Source organism: Dendrobates tinctorius, unplaced genomic scaffold (genome assembly GCF_039654945.1).
Source record: "Dendrobates tinctorius isolate UK_male_01 unplaced genomic scaffold, ASM3965494v1 ptg000138l, whole genome shotgun sequence".
Lineage (NCBI taxonomy): Eukaryota > Metazoa > Chordata > Amphibia > Anura > Dendrobatidae > Dendrobates > Dendrobates tinctorius.
Window position 1 is genome coordinate 27822190 of NW_027361806.1, and position 20089 is coordinate 27842278.

General features: G+C 47.9%; 1 protein-coding gene across 3 annotated transcripts in view; it reads right to left on the reverse strand.

The window, feature by feature from the left end:
• TTLL7 (tubulin tyrosine ligase like 7) overlaps positions 1 to 20089 on the reverse strand; it is a 204912-nt gene that overhangs the window by 169638 nt on the left and 15185 nt on the right. The gene's annotated exons all lie outside the window — the stretch shown is intronic.

Consider the following 20089-nt stretch of genomic DNA (forward strand, 5'->3'; position numbering starts at 1 on the left):
GTATAACATGGGGGAAATGTAATCTGCTGATTCTGAGCACAACCACAGCCCCGATTATAGGAGGGTGACTGTGCACACTTATACAACCACATTATTTTAGTTTTGTTATTATAATTTTCCCCTCATAAACATTTTAGTTTTTTTCTCAGTGGATTTGTACAGATTATAGGTTAAAGCTCTGAAATGATTCTTCTTGGTAAGATTATTACACATGTAAAAAATCTGGATTTTTAACAGGAGTGTGTAGACTTTTTATAATCACTGTAACTTTGAATTACTGCATATAATAGTATATTATTGTATAAAGCCATGTATAATGGTGTATAACTGTATACAACAGTATATTTACAGTCATGGACAAAAGTTTTAGCACCTTTGAAATTGTTCCAGAAAATTCTTTCTGAAAAAGTATTGCAATGCCACACGTTTTGTTATACACATGTTTATTTCCTTTGTGTGTATTGGAACAATACAAAACAAACTCAGAAAAAAAGGCAAATTGGACATAATTTCACACAAAACCTCAAAAATGGTCTGGACAAAATCGTTGTCAACTTTCCAAAAATAAAGGTAAACATCTTTGTTTCCAGCATGTGATGCTCGTTCACTCTCACCTGTGGCAAGTAACAAGTGTGGGCATGGAGAACAGAAAGAAAAGAACTGTCTGAGGACTTAAGAACTGAAACTGATGAAATATACAAACAATCTCATGGTTACAATTCCATCTCCAGAGATCTTGATATTCCTTTTTCCATAGTGCACAACATAATTAAGAAGTTTACAACTCGTGGCACTGCAGGTAATCTCCCTGGTTGCAGATAATTGATGAAAGGTTGCAACGCAGGATAGTGATAAGCAGCCCCAATCAAGTTCCAAAGAAATCAAGATGTCCTGGAGGATCAGGGTGCATCAGTGTCAGCGCAAAGTATCTGTCCACATGTGAATGAAACGGTATGGCAGGAGACCCAGGAGGACCGCACTGCTGACACAGACATAAAAAGCTAGACTGCCGTTGGCCAAAATGTACGTGAGTAGCCAAAATCTTTCTGGGAATGTGTCTTGTGTACAGACGAGACCAAGATAGAGCTTTTTGGTAAATCACATCATTCTACTGTTTACCGAAAATGGAATGAGGTCTATAAAGAAAAGAACACAGGACCGACAGTCAAACATGGTGGAGGGTCAAAGATGTCTTGAGGTTATGTTGCTGCTTCTGGCACTGGGTGCCTTGACTATGTGGAGTGCCTCATGAAATCTGAGGATTACCAAAAAATTATTGATGGCAATGTTGTGCCCAGTGTCAGACAGCTGGGTGTGCGTCCTAGGTCATGGATCTTCAAGAATGACAATGACCCCAAACATACTTCAAGAAGCTCCCAGTAATGGATAGAAACAAAGTGCTGGAGAGTTCTGAAGTGGCAGCAATGAGTCCGGATGTAAATCCCATTGATCACCTGTGGAGAGATCTTACAATCGCTGTTGGGAGAAGACGCCTTCACATATGAGAGATCTGGAGCAGATTGCAAAAGAAGAGTCATCCAAAATTCCAGGTGAGAGGAGTAAGAAGCTTGTGGATGGTTATAGGAAGCGATTGATTGCAGGTATTCATTCCAAACGAGGCGACCAAATATTATGTTTAGGATGTCAACAATTTTGTCGGGCCCATTTTGGGGATTTTATGTAACATTATGTCCAATTTGCTTTTCTCTCTGTGTTTTGTTGTTGTTATTCCACTACACACAAAAGGAAATATATACTTTCGGCCATTACTCTATATGTTGGCCATATTATATAATTATAGGAAAAAGTAACTCATCTTTTTTACAGTTATCCAAACCCAAGTTTAAAGTCCGCTGGCTTTTACGGTGTAATCTAAAAGCAGCATGATATGGGGCAGAGACCCTTATTCCAGTGATGTGTCCCTTACTGGACTGTTTTTTGCTGTTTTAATAAAATCAGTAGGAAACGGTGGTGGATCCAGCGATAGGACTAAGGTTCCTTATTGTAATAAAATATAGCTTTTATTCCGCCATTTTAAAATGAGGCATAAAATGTGCTCCACTAAGAGTACTGCTCGCACGATAACACAATACAGAAAAACACAGCATTAAACCAAACGTGTTTCCACTTGCGTCTTAACCATGACGCTGGGAGATCAGGTCATGTGATCACGGCGTTCTGCGGCTGCCGCGGCCAATCACTGGAGTCCCTGCCCTTTATTTGTGGGGATCTCTCATGTCGCTCATCTTCACAGCCGTCACACGTCGCCGCCTTATCACAGATTCCCAATTATCCCTGCGGCAGCCGCATGCGCCGCAGCACGACAAATACACATACTATGCACAGCGTAGGCGTCGTGCACATACAATGATCATGTACTACAAGTCTCAGCATACCATGCAAGCTGGTAGAAGACAAAGGGTATTTTTTTCCCCAGAAATAAAAGGTCTGAATGTAAAAGTCATGCTACCGTCCCCCTGTTGTTCCTCCTGGAAAAGTCAGAAACAGATGACAAGTGGGTCAAAGGAAACTCGCCGCGTCCCCCAAACACCCCACGTCACCATGTGGACCCTAATTCTATATCCCGGACCCTGCCTGGGTACAAGGGGGGGGCGCTGATTTTATAAATAAATAAGACTTTCTGAACGACCCCACTAAGTGTTGAACGTGAAGAGTTAATTGACTCGGATTCTGCTGCCCTGGTCCCAGCACCAGGAACATTAGGTCTTTATGTCCTCCGGACTGGGGCTCGGTGCATTTCCGGAGAGCGGGGAGAGCACTCGCTCCGAGCACTGATCAATAATACATTTGTGTCTGTAAGTGATGGCGGAGGAAGCTGTGATGCTGATTAGAAGACTTGCACAACTAAAGTCAGATAAAAGTCTCCATTCACAGAAGATGACACATGAAAGCGGCAAAAGACAGCGGCACAAGACAGCGGCAAGACGCGCTACACGAAGGCACAGAAAAAGCAAAAAGTGCAGAAACGAGATGGTGAATGCCATAAAACATATGCAGCCGAATAAAGAGAAGCCCAATCAATCGCCACGATCCATCTCCCCCGACCACCAAGACTGCGCCCTCATATACCACTAGCTAGTCACAATGCAGGATCAGACACTCGCTAGTATACTGCAGCACCTGCTGGACAGCAGATATTGCTTTGTAAATTACATAAGAGGCAGAGGATCAAAGCTGACCTTCCTACAAGCAGAGACAACCTGCTGCGCCTCCATCATTGTAAAGCTGACCTTCCTACAAGCAGAGACAACCTGCTGAGCCTCCATCATTGTAAAGCTGACCCTCCTTCAAGCAGAGAAAACCTGCTGCACCTCCATCATTGTAAAGCTGACCCTCCTTCAAGCAGAGAAAACCTGCTGCACCTCCATCATTGTAAATCCGACCCTTCTACAGGAGAGAAAACCTGCTGCGCCTCCATCATTGTAAAGCTAATCCTCCTACAAGCAGAGAAAACCTGCTGCACCTCCATCATTGTAAATCCGACCCTTCTACAGGAGAGAAAACCTGCTGCGCCTCCATCATTGTAAAGCTGATCCTCCTACAAGCAGAGAAAACCTTCTGTGCCTCCATCATTGTAAAACTGACCTGCCTACAAGCAGAGAAAACCTTCTGCGCCTCCATTATTGTAAAGCTGACCCTCCTACAAGGAGAGAAAACCTGCTGCGCCTCCATCATTGTAAAACTGACCCTCCTACAAGCAGAGAAAACCTGCTGCGCCTCCATCATTGTAAAGCTGATCCTCCTACAACAAAGAGAAAACCTGCTGCGCCTCCATCATTGTAAAACTGACCCTCCTACAACCAGAGAAAACCTGCTGCGCCTCCATCATTGTAAAGCTGACCCTCCTTCAAGCAGAGAAAACCTGCTGCATCTCCATCATTGTAAAGCTGACCCTCCTTCAAGCAGAGAAAACCTGCTGCACCTCCATCATTGTAAATCCGACCCTTCTACAGGAGAGAAAACCTGCTGCGCCTCCATCATTGTAAAGCTGATCCTCCTACAAGCAGAGAAAACCTGCTGCACCTCCATCATTGTAAATCCGACCCTTCTACAGGAGAGAAAACCTGCTGCGCCTCCATCATTGTAAAGCTGATCCTCCTACAAGCAGAGAAAACCTTCTGTGCCTCCATCATTGTAAAACTGACCTGCCTACAAGCAGAGAAAACCTTCTGCGCCTCCATTATTGTAAAGCTGACCCTCCTACAAGGAGAGAAAACCTGCTGCGCCTCCATCATTGTAAAACTGACCCTCCTACAAGCAGAGAAAACCTGCTGCGCCTCCATCATTGTAAAGCTGATCCTCCTACAACAAAGAGAAAACCTGCTGCGCCTCCATCATTGTAAAACTGACCCTCCTACAAGCAGAGAAAACCTGCTGCGCCTCCATCATTGTAAAGCTGACCCTCCTACAAGCAGAGAAAACCTGCTGCGCCTCCATCATTGTAAAGCTGACCCTCCTACAACCAGAGAAAACCTGCTGCGCCTCCATTATTGTAAAGCTGGCCTTCCTACAGGAGAGAAAACCTGCTGCACCTCCATCATTGTAAAACTGACCCTCCTACAAGCAAAGAAAACCTGCTGCGCCTCCATCATTGTAAAGCTGATCCTCCTACAACCAGAGAAAACCTGCTGCGCCTCCATCATTGTAAAACTGACCCTCCTACAAGCAGAGAAAACCTGCTGCGCCTCCATCATTGTAAAGCTGATCCTCCTACAAGAGAAAACCTGCTGCGCCTCCATCATTGTAAAGCTGACCCTCCTACAAGCAGAGAAAACCTGCTGCGCCTCCATCATTGTAAAGCTGACCCTCCTACAACCAGAGAAAACCTGCTGCGCCTCCATTATTGTAAAGCTGGCCTTCCTACAGGAGAGAAAACCTGCTGCACCTCCATCATTGTAAAGCCGACCCTCCTACAAGGTGAGAAAACCTACTGCGCCTCCATCATTGTAAAGCTGACCCTCCTACAGGAGAGAAAACCTGCTGCGCCTCCATCATTGTAAAGCTGACCTTCCTACAGGAGAGAAAACCTGCTGCGCATCCATTATTGTAAAGCTGACCCTCCTACAACCAGAGAAAACCTGCTGCGCCTCCATCATTGTAAATCTGACCCTCCTACAACCAGAGAAGACCTGCTGCGCCTCCATCATTGTAAAGCTGACCCTCCTACAGGAGAGAAAACCTGCTGCGCCTCCATTATTGTAAAGCTGACCTTCCTACAAGGAGAGAAAACCTGCTGCGCCTCCATCATTGTAAAGCTGACCCTCCTACAACCAGAGAAAACCTGCTGCATCTCCATTATTGTAAAGCTGACCTTCCTACAGGAGAGAAAACCTGCTGCACCTCCATCATTGTAAAGCCGACCCTCCTACAAGGTGAAAAAACCTGCTGCGCCTCCATCATTGTAAAGCTGACCCTCCTACAACCAGAGAAAACCTTCTGTGCCTCCATTATTGTAAAGCTGACTCTCCTACAAGCAGAGAAAACCTTCTGCGCCTCCATCATTGTAAAGCTGACCCTCCTACAAGGAGAGTAAACCTGCTGCGCCTCCATCATTGTAAAGCTGGCCCTCCTACAAGGAGAGAAAACCTTCTGCGCCTACATTATTGTAAAGCTGACCCTCCTACAAGGAGAGAAAACCTGCTGCACCTCCATCATTGTAAAGCTGACCCTCCTACAAGCAGAGAAAACCTGCTGCGCCTCCATCATTGTAAAGCTGACCCTCCTACAGGAGAGAAAACCTGCTGCGCCTCCATCATTGTAAAGCTGACCTTCCTACAGGAGAGAAAACCTGCTGCGCCTCCATCATTGTAAAGCTGACCTTCCTACAGGAGAGAAAACCTGCTGCACCTCCATCATTGTAAAGATGACCCTCCTACAGGAGAGAAAACCTGCTGCACCTCCATCATTGTAAAGCTGACCCTCCTACAGGAGAGAAAACCTGCTGCACCTCCATCATTGTAAAGCTGACCCTCCTACAGGAGAGAAAACCTGCTGCGCCTCCATCATTGTAAAGCTGACCTTCCTACAGGAGAGAAAACCTGCTGCGCCTCCATCATTGTAAAGCTGAAACTCCTACAGGAGAGAAAACCTGCTGCGCCTCCATCATTGTAAAGCTGAAACTCCTACAGGAGAGAAAACCTGCTGCACCTCCATCATTGTAAAGCTGACCTTCCTACAGGAGAGAAAACCTGCTGCGCCTCCATCATTGTAAAGCTGACCCTCCTACAAGGAGAGAAAACCTGCTGCACCTCCATCATTGTAAAGCTGACCCTCCTACAGGAGAGAAAACCTGCTGCACCTCCATCATTGTAAAGCTGACCTTCCTACAGGAGAGAAAACCTGCTGCACCTCCATCATTGTAAAGCTGACCCTCCTACAGGAGAGAAAACCTGCTGCGCCTCCATCATTGTAAAGCTGACCTTCCTACAAGGAGAGAAAACCTGCTGCACCTCCATCATTGTAAAGCTGACCCTCCTACAAGCAGAGAACACCTGCTGCGCCTCCATCATTGTAAAGCTGACCTTCCTACAAGGAGAGAAAACCTGCTGCACCTCCATCATTGTAAAGCTGACCTTCCTACAGGAGAGAAAACCTGCTGCACCTCCATCATTGTAAAGCTGACCCTCCTACAGGAGAGAAAACCTGCTGCACCTCCATCATTGTAAAGCTGACCCTCCTACAAGCAGAGAAAACCTGCTGCGCCTCCATCATTGTAAAGCTGACCCTCCTACAACCAGAGAAAACCTGCTGCGCCTCCATCATTGTAAAGCTGACCTTCCTACAAGGAGAGAAAACCTGCTGCACCTCCATCATTGTAAAGCTGACCTTCCTACAGGAGAGAAAACCTGCTGCACCTCCATCATTGTAAAGCTGACCCTCCTACAGGAGAGAAAACCTGCTGCACCTCCATCATTGTAAAGCTGACCCTCCTATAGGAGAGAAAACCTGCTGCACCTCCATCATTGTAAAGCTGACCCTCCTACAGGAGAGAAAACCTGCTGCACCTCCATCATTGTAAAGCTGACCCTCCTACAAGGAGAGAAAACCTGCTGCACCTCCATCATTGTAAAGCTGACCCTCCTACAGGAGAGAAAACCTGCTGCACCTCCATCATTGTAAAGCTGACCCTCCTATAGGAGAGAAAACCTGCTGCACCTCCATCATTGTAAAGCTGACCCTCCTACAGGAGAGAAAACCTGCTGCACCTCCATCATTGTAAAGCTGACCTTCCTACAGGAGAGAAAACCTGCTGCGCCTCCATCATTGTAAAGCTGACCCTCCTACAGGAGAGAAAACCTGCTGCGCCTCCATCATTGTAAAGCTGACCCTCCTACAGGAGAGAAAACCTGCTGCACCTCCATCATTGTAAAGCTGACCTTCCTACAGGAGAGAAAACCTGCTGCACCTCCATCATTGTAAAGCTGACCCTCCTACAGGAGAGAAAACCTGCTGCGCCTCCATCATTGTAAAGCTGACCTTCCTACAAGGAGAGAAAACCTGCTGCACCTCCATCATTGTAAAGCTGACCTTCCTACAGGAGAGAAAACCTGCTGCGCCTCCATCATTGTAAAGCTGACCCTCCTACAGGAGAGAAAACCTGCTGCGCCTCCATCATTGTAAAGCTGACCCTCCTACAAGGAGAGAAAACCTGCTGCACCTCCATCATTGTAAAGCTGATCCTCCTACAAGCAGAGAAAACCTGCTGCGCCTCCATCATTGTAAAGCTGACCCTCCTACAAGGAGAGTAAACCTGCTGCGCCTCCATCATTGTAAAGCTGACCTTCCTACAGGAGAGAAAACCTGCTGCGCCTCCATTATTGTAAAGCTGACCTTCCCACAAGGAGAGAAAACCTGCTGCACCTCCATCATTGTAAAGCTGACCTTCCTACAGGAGAGAAAACCTGCTGCGCCTCCATCATTGTAAAGCTGACCCTCCTACAGGAGAGAAAACCTGCTGCGCCTCCATCATTGTAAAGCTGACCCTCCTACAGGAGAGAAAACCTGCTGCGCCTCCATCATTGTAAAGCTGACCCTCCTACAGGAGAGAAAACCTGCTGCTCCTCCATCATTGTAAAGCTGACCCTCCTACAAGGAGAGAAAACCTGCTGCACCTCCATCATTGTAAAGCTGACCCTCCTACAGGAGAGAAAACCTGCTGCGCCTCCATCATTGTAAAGCTGACCCTCCTACAGGAGAGAAAACCTGCTGCGCCTCCATCATTGTAAAGCTGACCCTCCTACAGGAGAGAAAACCTGCTGCGCCTCCATCATTGTAAAGCTGACCCTCCTACAGGAGAGAAAACCTGCTGCACCTCCATCATTGTAAAGCTGACCCTCCTACAAGCAGAGAAAACCTGCTGCACCTCCATCATTGTAAAGCTGGCCCTCCTACAAGCAGAGAAAACCTGCTGCGCCTCCATTATTGTAAAGCTGACCCTCCTACAAGGAGAGAAAACCTGCTGCGCCTCCATCATTGTAAAGCTGACCCTCCTACAAGGAGATTAAACCTGCTGCACCTCCATCATTGTAAAGCTGACCCTCCTACAAGGAGAGAAAACCTGCTGCACCTCCATCATTGTAAAGCTGACCCTCCTACAAGGAGATTAAACCTGCTGCACCTCCATCATTGTAAAGCTGACCCTCCTACAAGGAGAGAAAACCTGCTGCACCTCCATCATTGTAAAGCTGACCCTCCTACAAGGAGAGAAAACCTGCTGCACCTCCATCATTGTAAAGCTGACCCTCCTACAAGGAGATTAAACCTGCTGCACCTCCATCATTGTAAAGCTGACCCTCCTACAAGCAGAGAAAACCTGCTGCACCTCCATCATTGTAAAGCTGACCCTCCTACAGGAGAGAAAACCTGCTGCACCTCCATCATTGTAAAGCTGACCCTCCTACAAGGAGAGAAAACCTGCTGCACCTCCATCATTGTAAAGCTGACCCAACTACAGGAGAGAAAACCTGCTGCGCCTTCATCATTGTAAAGCTGGCCCTCCTACAGGAGAGAAAACCTGCTGCACCTCCATCATTGTAAAGCTGACCCTCCTACAAGGAGAGAAAACCTGCTGCACCTCCATCATTGTAAAGCTGACCCTCCTACAGGAGAGAAAACCTGCTGCGCCTCCATCATTGTAAAGCTGACCCTCCTACAAGCAGAGAAAACATGCTGCGCCTCCATCATTGGAAAGCTGACCTTCCTACAGGAGAGAAAACCTGCTGCACCTCCATCATTGTAAAGCCGACCCTCCTACAAGGTGAGAAAACCTGCTGCGCCTCCATCATTGTAAAGCTGACCCTCCTACAACCAGAGAAAACCTGCTGCGCCTCCATCATTGTAAAGCTGACCCTCCTACAGGAGAGAAAACCTGCTGCACCTCCATCATTGTAAAGCCGACCCTCCTACAAGGTGAGAAAACCTGCTGCGCCTCCATCATTGTAAAGCTGACCCTCCTACAACCAGAGAAAACCTGCTGCGCCTCCATCATTGTAAAGCTGACCCTCCTACAAGGAGAGTAAACCTGCTGCGCCTCCATCATTGTAAAGCCGACCCTCCTACAAGGTGAGAAAACCTGCTGCGCCTCCATCATTGTAAAGCTGACCCTCCTACAACCAGAGAAAACCTGCTGCGCCTCCATCATTGTAAAGCTGACCCTCCTACAAGGAGAGAAAACCTACTGCAACTACATCATTGTAAAGCTGACCCTCCTACAAGGAGAGTAAACCTGCTGCGCCTCCATCATTGTAAAGCTGACCCTCCTACAGGAGAGAAAACCTGCTGCGCCTCCATCATTGTAAAGCTGACCCTCCTACAAGGAGAGAAAACCTGCTGCACCTCCATCATTGTAAAGCTGATCCTCCTACAAGCAGAGAAAACCTGCTGCGCCTCCATCATTGTAAAGCTGACCCTCCTACAAGGAGAGTAAACCTGCTACGCCTCCATCATTGTAAAGCTGACCTTCCTACAGGAGAGAAAACCTGCTGCGCCTCCATCATTGTAAAGCTGACCCTCCTACAAGGAGAGAAAACCTGCTGCAACTACATCATTGTAAAGCTGACCCTCCTACAAGGAGAGTAAACCTGCTGCGCCTCCATCATTGTAAAGCTGACCCTCCTACAGGAGAGAAAACCTGCTGCGCCTCCATCATTGTAAAGCTGACCCTCCTACAAGGAGAGTAAACCTGCTGCGCCTCCATCATTGTAAAGCTGACCCTCCTACAGGAGAGAAAACCTGCTGCGCCTCCATCATTGTAAAGCTGACCCTCCTACAAGGAGAGAAAACCTGCTGCACCTCCATCATTGTAAAGCTGACCCTCCTACAAGGAGAGTAAACCTGCTGCGCCTCCATCATTGTAAAGCTGACCTTCCTACAGGAGAGAAAACCTGCTGCGCCTCCATTATTGTAAAGCTGACCTTCCCACAAGGAGAGAAAACCTGCTGCACCTCCATCATTGTAAAGCTGACCTTCCTACAGGAGAGAAAACCTGCTGCGCCTCCATCATTGTAAAGCTGACCCTCCTACAGGAGAGAAAACCTGCTGCGCCTCCATCATTGTAAAGCTGACCCTCCTACAGGAGAGAAAACCTGCTGCGCCTCCATCATTGTAAAGCTGACCCTCCTACAAGGAGAGTAAACCTGCTGCGCCTCCATCATTGTAAAGCCGACCCTCCTACAAGGTGAGAAAACCTGCTGCGCCTCCATCATTGTAAAGCTGACCCTCCTACAACCAGAGAAAACCTGCTGCGCCTCCATCATTGTAAAGCTGACCCTCCTACAAGGAGAGAAAACCTACTGCAACTACATCATTGTAAAGCTGACCCTCCTACAAGGAGAGTAAACCTGCTGCGCCTCCATCATTGTAAAGCTGACCCTCCTACAGGAGAGAAAACCTGCTGCGCCTCCATCATTGTAAAGCTGACCCTCCTACAAGGAGAGAAAACCTGCTGCACCTCCATCATTGTAAAGCTGATCCTCCTACAAGCAGAGAAAACCTGCTGCGCCTCCATCATTGTAAAGCTGACCCTCCTACAAGGAGAGTAAACCTGCTGCGCCTCCATCATTGTAAAGCTGACCTTCCTACAGGAGAGAAAACCTGCTGCGCCTCCATCATTGTAAAGCTGACCCTCCTACAAGGAGAGAAAACCTGCTGCAACTACATCATTGTAAAGCTGACCCTCCTACAAGGAGAGTAAACCTGCTGCGCCTCCATCATTGTAAAGGTGACCCTCCTACAGGAGAGAAAACCTGCTGCGCCTCCATCATTGTAAAGCTGACCCTCCTACAAGGAGAGTAAACCTGCTGCGCCTCCATCATTGTAAAGCTGACCCTCCTACAGGAGAGAAAACCTGCTGCGCCTCCATCATTGTAAAGCTGACCCTCCTACAAGGAGAGAAAACCTGCTGCACCTCCATCATTGTAAAGCTGATCCTCCTACAAGCAGAGAAAACCTGCTGCGCCTCCATCATTGTAAAGCTGACCCTCCTACAAGGAGAGTAAACCTGCTGCGCCTCCATCATTGTAAAGCTGACCTTCCTACAGGAGAGAAAACCTGCTGCGCCTCCATTATTGTAAAGCTGACCTTCCCACAAGGAGAGAAAACCTGCTGCACCTCCATCATTGTAAAGCTGACCTTCCTACAGGAGAGAAAACCTGCTGCGCCTCCATCATTGTAAAGCTGACCCTCCTACAGGAGAGAAAACCTGCTGCGCCTCCATCATTGTAAAGCTGACCCTCCTACAGGAGAGAAAACCTGCTGCGCCTCCATCATTGTAAAGCTGACCCTCCTACAGGAGAGAAAACCTGCTGCACCTCCATCATTGTAAAGCTGACCCTCCTACAAGGAGAGAAAACCTGCTGCACCTCCATCATTGTAAAGCTGACCCTCCTACAGGAGAGAAAACCTGCTGCGCCTCCATCATTGTAAAGCTGACCCTCCTACAGGAGAGAAAACCTGCTGCACCTCCATCATTGTAAAGCTGACCCTCCTACAAGCAGAGAAAACCTGCTGCACCTCCATCATTGTAAAGCTGACCCTCCTACAAGCAGAGAAAACCTGCTGCACCTCCATCATTGTAAAGCTGACCCTCCTACAAGGAGAGAAAACCTGCTGCGCCTCCATCATTGTAAAGCTGGCCCTCCTACAAGCAGAGAAAACCTGCTGCGCCTCCATTATTGTAAAGCTGACCCTCCTACAAGGAGAGAAAACCTGCTGCGCCTCCATCATTGTAAAGCTGACCCTCCTACAAGGAGATTAAACCTGCTGCACCTCCATCATTGTAAAGCTGACCCTCCTACAAGGAGATTAAACCTGCTGCGCCTCCATCATTGTAAAGCTGACCCTCCTACAAGGAGAGAAAACCTGCTGCACCTCCATCATTGTAAAGCTGACCCTCCTATAAGGAGAAAACCTGCTGCACCTCCATCATTGTAAAGCTGACCCTCCTACAAGGAGATTAAACCTGCTGCACCTCCATCATTGTAAAGCTGACCCTCCTACAAGCAGAGAAAACCTGCTGCACCTCCATCATTGTAAAGCTGACCCTCCTACAGGAGAGAAAACCTGCTGCACCTCCATCATTGTAAAGCTGACCCTCCTACAAGGAGAGAAAACCTGCTGCACCTCCATCATTGTAAAGCTGACCCAACTACAGGAGAGAAAACCTGCTGCGCCTTCATCATTGTAAAGCTGGCCCTCCTACAGGAGAGAAAACCTGCTGCACCTCCATCATTGTAAAGCTGACCCTCCTACAGGAGAGAAAACCTGCTGCGCCTTCATCATTGTAAAGCTGGCCCTCCTACAGGAGAGAAAACCTGCTGCACCTCCATCATTGTAAAGCTGACCCAACTACAGGAGAGAAAACCTGCTGCGCCTTCATCATTGTAAAGCTGGCCCTCCTACAAGGAGAGAGAACCTGCTGCACCTCCATCATTGTAAAGCTGACCCTCCTACAAGGAGAGAAAACCTGCTGCACCTCCATCATTGTAAAGCTGACCCTCCTACAAGCAGAGAAAACCTGCTGAACCTCCATCATTGTAAAGCTGACCCTCCTACAAGGAGAGAAAACCTGCTGCGCCTCCATCATTGTAAAGCTGACCCTCCTACAAGCAGAGAAAACCTGCTGCGCCTCCATCATTGTAAAGCTGACCCTCCTACAAGGAGAGAAAACCTGCTGCACCTCCATCATTGTAAAGCTGACCCTCCTACAAGGAGAGAAAACCTGCTGCGCCTCCATCATTGTAAAGCTGACCTTCCCACAAGGAGAGAAAACCTGCTGCGCCTCCATCATTGTAAAGCTGACCCTCCTACAAGGAGAGAAAACCTGCTGCGCCTCCATCATTGTAAAGCTGACCCTCCTACAAGGAGAGAAAACCTGCTGCGCCTCCATTATTGTAAAGCTGACCCTCCTACAAGGAGAGAAAACCTGCTGCGCCTCCATCATTGTAAAGCTGACCCTCCTACAAGGAGAGAAAACCTGCTGCACCTCCATTATTGTAAAGCTGACCCTCCTACAAGGAGAGAAAACCTGCTGCGCCTCCATCATTGTAAAGCTGACCCTCCTACAGGAGAGAAAACCTGCTACGCCTCCATTATTGTAAAGATGACCTTCCTACAGGAGAGAAAATCTGCTGCACCTCCATCATTGTAAAGCTGACCCTCCTACAAGGAGAGAAAACCTGCTGCACCTCCATCATTGTAAAGCTGACCCTCCTACAGGAGAGAAAACCTGCTGCACCTCCATCATTGTAAAGCTGACCTTCCTACAGGAGAGAAAACCTGCTGCACCTCCATCATTGTAAAGCTGACCCTCCTACAGGAGAGAAAACCTGCTGCACCTCCATCATTGTAAAGCTGACCCTCCTACAGGAGAGAAAACCTGCTGCACCTCCATCATTGTAAAGCTGACCTTCCTACAGGAGAGAAAACCTGCTGCACCTCCATCATTGTAAAGCTGACCCTCCTACAGGAGAGAAAACCTGCTGCGCCTCCATCATTGTAAAGCTGACCCTCCTACAAGGAGAGAAAACCTGCTGCGCCTCCATCATTGTAAAGCTGACCCTCCTACAAGGAGAGAAAACCTGCTGCGCCTCCATCATTGTAAAGCTGACCCTCCTACAACCAGAGAAAACCTTCTGCACCTCCATCATTGTAAAGCTGACCCTCCTACAACCAGAGAAAACCTGCTGCGCCTCCATCATTGTAAAGCTGACCCTCCTGCAGGAGAGAAAACCTGCTGCGCCTCCATCATTGTAAAGCTGACCCTCCTACAACCAGAGAAAACCTTCTGCGCCTCCATCATTGTAAAGCTGACCCTCCTACAACCAGAGAAAACCTTCTGCGCCTCCATCATTGTAAAGCTGACCCTCCTACAAGGAGAGAAAACCTGCTGCACCTCCATCATTGTAAAGCTGACCCTCCTACAACCAGAGAAAACCTTCTGCGCCTCCATCATTGTAAAGCTGACCCTCCTACAACCAGAGAAAACCTTCTGCGCCTCCATCATTGTAAAGCTGACCCTCCTACAAGGAGAGAAAACCTGCTGCGCCTCCATCATTGTAAAGCTGACCCTCCTACAACCAGAGAAAACCTGCTGCACCTCCATCATTGTAAAGCTGACCCTCCTACAACCAGAGAAAACCTGCTGCGCCTCCATCATTGTAAAGCTGACCCTCCTACAAGGAGAGAAAACCTTCTGCGCCTCCATCATTGTAAAGCTGACCCTCCTACAAGCAGAGAAAACCTGCTGCACCTCCAGTTATATTCTGTTGTTTAAGTGTTCCCTTTATTTTTTTGAGCAGTGTATATATATATGTATTCTATGTGTATATATCTATTCTATGCTAACCTGTCAGTGTGATTTTACTGTACGTGGCAGATGAATTGCCGGCTTTTACAATGAGATCAGTGTGTAAAAATGGGACAGCACTCCCATGGTCCGAGTGCTGTACGATTTTATTTCTCGCATCCATTGTATATATATATATATATATATATATATATAAGTATATTGCGGGATGTGATCCGAGTCGAAAAAAAAATACGCAGGTGAACACAAAATAATAGAATAACTTAGGTCTGAATGCAGTCTGATTTTTACATTCGGTCAATTTCATCGCAAGTGGGAATGAGCCCTAAACGTCCCTATCTCTGGCCTGTATAGTTATAGATTTCTAGCTCCATGGTCCTGAGCTTCTGAGTCATGAGGACAAGTTAGTGGTTTAGAAAATTCATTTGTGAAAAATGTTCATTCATATTTATAAGCTCTGAACCCAGTGATTGGCTGCAGCGGTCACGTGCGATGTAGTCATGTTGCTCGATCAGTCTGTCAGTGTCAGAGAGGCAGCGCTGGAGCAGGGAAGGCGCAAAACGAAAAGTTAATTGTTATCAACAAGAGCAAGACAATTAGCATTAAAAGTGAAGAGAAGTGACACATTACCGCTCCGAGATCAGCTCCAGTCACTTGTCCGGCAGATACCGCCGTGGTGAATACACAGTGATATATACCCTGCAGATACCGCCGTGGTGAATACACAGCGCTATATACCCTGCAGATACCGCCGTGGTGAATACACAGCGCTATATACCCTGCAGATACCGCCGTGGTGAATACACAGCGATATATACCCTGCAGATACCGCCGCGGTGAATACACAGCGATATATACCCTGCAGATACCGCCGCGGTGAATCCACAGCGATATATACCCTGCAGATACCGCCGCGGTGAATCCACAGCGATATATACCCTGCAGATACCGCCGCGGTGAATCCACAGCGATATATACCCTGCAGATACCGCCGCGGTGAATCCACAGCGATATATACCCTGCAGATACCGCCGCGGTGAATCCACAGCGATATATACCCTGCAGATACCGCCGCGGTGAATACACAGCGATATATACCCTGCAGATACCGCCGCGGTGAATACACAGCGATATATACCCTGCAGATACCGCCGCGGTGAATACACAGCGATATATACCCTGCAGATACCGCCGCGGTGAATACACAGCGATATATACCCTGCAGATACCGCCGTGGTGAATCCACAGCGATATATACCCTGCAGATATCGCCGTGGTGAATCCACAGCTATATATACCCTGCAGATACCGCTGTGGTGAATCCACAGCGATATATACCCTGCAGATATCGCCGTGGTGAATCCACAGCTATATATACCCTGCAGATACCGCTGTGGTGAATCCACAGCGATATATACCCTGCAGATACCGCAGTGGTGAATACACAGCGATATATACCCTGCAGATACCGCCGTGGTGAATACACAGCGATATATACCCTGCAGATACCACCGTGGTGAATATACAGCAATATATACCCTGCAAGATACCGCAGTGGTGAATACACAGCGATATATACCCTGCAGATACCGCCGTGGTGAATACACAGCGATATATACCCTGCAGATACCGCCGTGGTGAATACACAGCGATATATACCCTGCAGATACCGCTGTGGTGAATATACAGCGATATATACCCTGCAGATACCGCCGTGGTGAATACACAGCGCTATATATCCTGCAGATACCGCCGTGGTGAATACACAGCGATATATACCCTGCAGATACCGCCGTGGTGAATACACAGCGATATATACCCTGCAGATACCGCCGTGGTGAATCCACAGCGATATATACCCTGCAGATACCGCCGTGGTGAATATACAGCGATATATACCCTGCAGATACCGCCGTGGTGAATACACAGCGATATATATCCTGCAGATACCGCCGTGGTGAATACACAGCGATATATACCCTGCAGATACCGCCGTGGTGAATACACAGCGATATATACCCTGCAGATACCGCCGTGGTGAATATACAGCGATATATACCCTGCAGATACCGCCGTGGTGAATACACAGCGATATATACCCTGCAGATACCGCCGTGGTGAATACACAGCGATATATACCCTGCAGATACCGCCGTGGTGAATATACAGCGATATATACCCTGCAGATACCGCCGTGGTGAATATACAGCGATATATACCCTGCAGATACCGCCGTGGTGAATACACAGCGATATATACCCTGCAGATACCGCCGTGGTGAATACACAGCGATATATACCCTGCAGATACCGCTGTGGTGAATATACAGCGATATATACCCTGCAGATACCGCCGTGGTGAATACACAGCGCTATATATCCTGCAGATACCGCCGTGGTGAATACACAGCGATATATACCCTGCAGATACCGCCGTGGTGAATACACAGCGATATATACCCTGCAGATACCGCCGTGGTGAATCCACAGCGATATATACCCTGCAGATACCGCTGTGGTGAATATACAGCGATATATACCCTGCAGATACCGCCGTGGTGAATACACAGCGATATATATCCTGCAGATACCGCCGTGGTGAATACACAGCGATATATACCCTGCAGATACCGCCGTGGTGAATACACAGCGATATATACCCTGCAGATACCGCCGTGGTGAATATACAGCGATATATACCCTGCAGATACCGCCGTGGTGAATACACAGCGATATATACCCTGCAGATACCGCCGTGGTGAATACACAGCGATATATACCCTGCAGATACCGCCGTGGTGAATATACAGCGATATATACCCTGCAGATACCGCCGTGGTGAATACACAGCGATATATACCCTGCAGATACCGCCGTGGTGAATACACAGCGATATATACCCTGCAGATACCGCCGTGGTGAATATACAGCGATATATACCCTGCAGATACCGCCGTGGTGAATACACAGCGATATATACCCTGCAGATACTACTGTGGTGAATACACAAGTTCAAGTCAGTTCCATTCACCCGAATTTGCTCACTTCGGCAGCAGGAGCAGCGACTTCTGCAAACTCAATTCAGACAATGGCGCCGGCACGGAAAATACTGCAACGAATCAGCAGCGTGAAAATTCACCACATTCATGTAATGTGGAGACTGTGACAAGCTGGAATCATCATGTCCACCCTACACCAATGCCGCGGCCGGCACCACCCAGAATCCCTCGCACGCTCGTTTCCTTTGCTCATAGGATTATGTCCGGGACAAGCCGTAACCATAGCAACAAATGTGCGCTAAACAGATAAAAACGCTAATCTCATCATGTACAAACTTAGCACCGTGCCGAGACGTCAACAGAAACTGCGCGGCATGAGGACGGGAATGTGGCGCTGTACCCAAAAAACCACCGGATATTGGTCCGTTGCCTGCACTCGTGACGACATCGGATTCTTTTTACATTTTTTTTTACCCAATAGAGAAACATTGGATTTGTTGTATTTCTGCAACTTGAAAGTGACCCCATGAACGATGATAAGCTGCACGCACGGGTCGCTCCGGCAGGCCGCACGCACGGGTCGTTCCGGCAGGCCGCACGCACGGGTCGTTCCGGCAGGCCGCACGCACGGGTCCCTCCGGCAGGCCGCACGCACGGGTCCCTCCGGCAGGCCGCACGCACGGGTCCCTCCGGCAGGCCGCACGCACGGGTCGCTCCGGCAGGCCGCACGCACGGGTCGCTCCGGCAGGCCGCACGCACGGGTCGCTCCGGCAGGCCGCACGCACGGGTCGCTCCGGCAGGCCGCACGCACGGGTCGCTCCGGCAGGCCGCACGCACGGGTCGCTCCGGCAGGCCGCACGCACGGGTCGCTCCGGCAGGCCGCACTGTACAGTGGTGGTGGATGACATCGTCAGCCATGTGCACACGCCGCAGAGTACAGGTCCAGATTGTAGTTGTGATGTGATATGGAAGCAGGGGGTCCGCACTGATTATTACGGGGTCCTTTTGCTTCCCGCTTTGTATCTGTCTTATAATGGAAGGAAACGTTCAGCATGAAACACCAAACAATGAGCGGGGCCGCTCCACATCAATCAGCAGGGCATGAGATCCGTCTGTGTCCTGAAGATGATGCGTCTCTGCACATCGTCCAGTCACCGGTGCCAGGGCCGGACAAGATAGAGACAGAACCCCTTTAAGAAGTAGGATGGAAACGCCCATTTGTCAAATGTCTAAATTAAATATGCTCATGAGGAATAACAGAGGAACGGCAGAACACAGAGATCAAGGAATACATAAGCAAAGTGTGATCAGCTTAGAGAGGACCTTCGCCGAATTGATTGGGACAATGTCCTCAAAAATAGAAGCACAGAAAATAAATGGGAAATATTGAAATCCGTTTTACACCCCCACTGCGAGCTAGCCATACCGTACAGAAATAAAAGGGCTAGGAACAGGAGAACACCAATGTGGCTAAATAAGGATGTAAAAAGGGCAATAAATAACAAGAACAAGGCATTTAGGAAGCTAAAACAAGAAGGCAATGAAGAAGCATTAAAAAGTTATAGAGAAAAAAATACAATGTGTAAAAAACAAATACATTTAGCAAAAGTGGAAACTGAGAGACTCATTGCTAAGGAAAGTAAAACAAACCCCAAACTATTCTTTAATTATATTAACAGTAGAAAGATTAAAATTGATGGTGTCGGCCCTTTAAAGAACAATGAGGGTGAAATCATAGAGAGAGATGTGGGAAATGCAAATGTTTTAACCCTTAATGACCGGCGCTTTTTCCGATTTTTCGCATTCATTTTTCGCTCCCCTTTTTTATTTTTCCGTTTATATGGCCATGTGAGGGCTTATTTTTTGCGGGACGAGTTGTACTTTTAAATGACACCATTGGTTTTACCATGTCGTGTACTCGAAAACGGGAAAAAAATTCCAAGTGCGGTGAAATTGCAAAAAAAGTGCAATCCCACACTTGTTTTTTGGTAGGTTCACTAGATGCTAAACCTGCCCTGCCATTATGATTCTCCAGGTCATTACGAGTTCATAGACACCAAACATGTCTATGTCCTCTTTTATCTAAGTGGTGAAAAAAAATTCCAAAGTTAAATAAAAAAGAAAAAAAACAATTTGTGCAATTTTCTGAGACCCGTAGCGTCTCCATTTTTCATGATCTGGGGTCGGGTGAGGGATTATTTTTTCCGTGCCGGGCTGACGTTTTTAATGATTCCACTTTTGTGCAGATACGTTCTTTTGATCGCCCG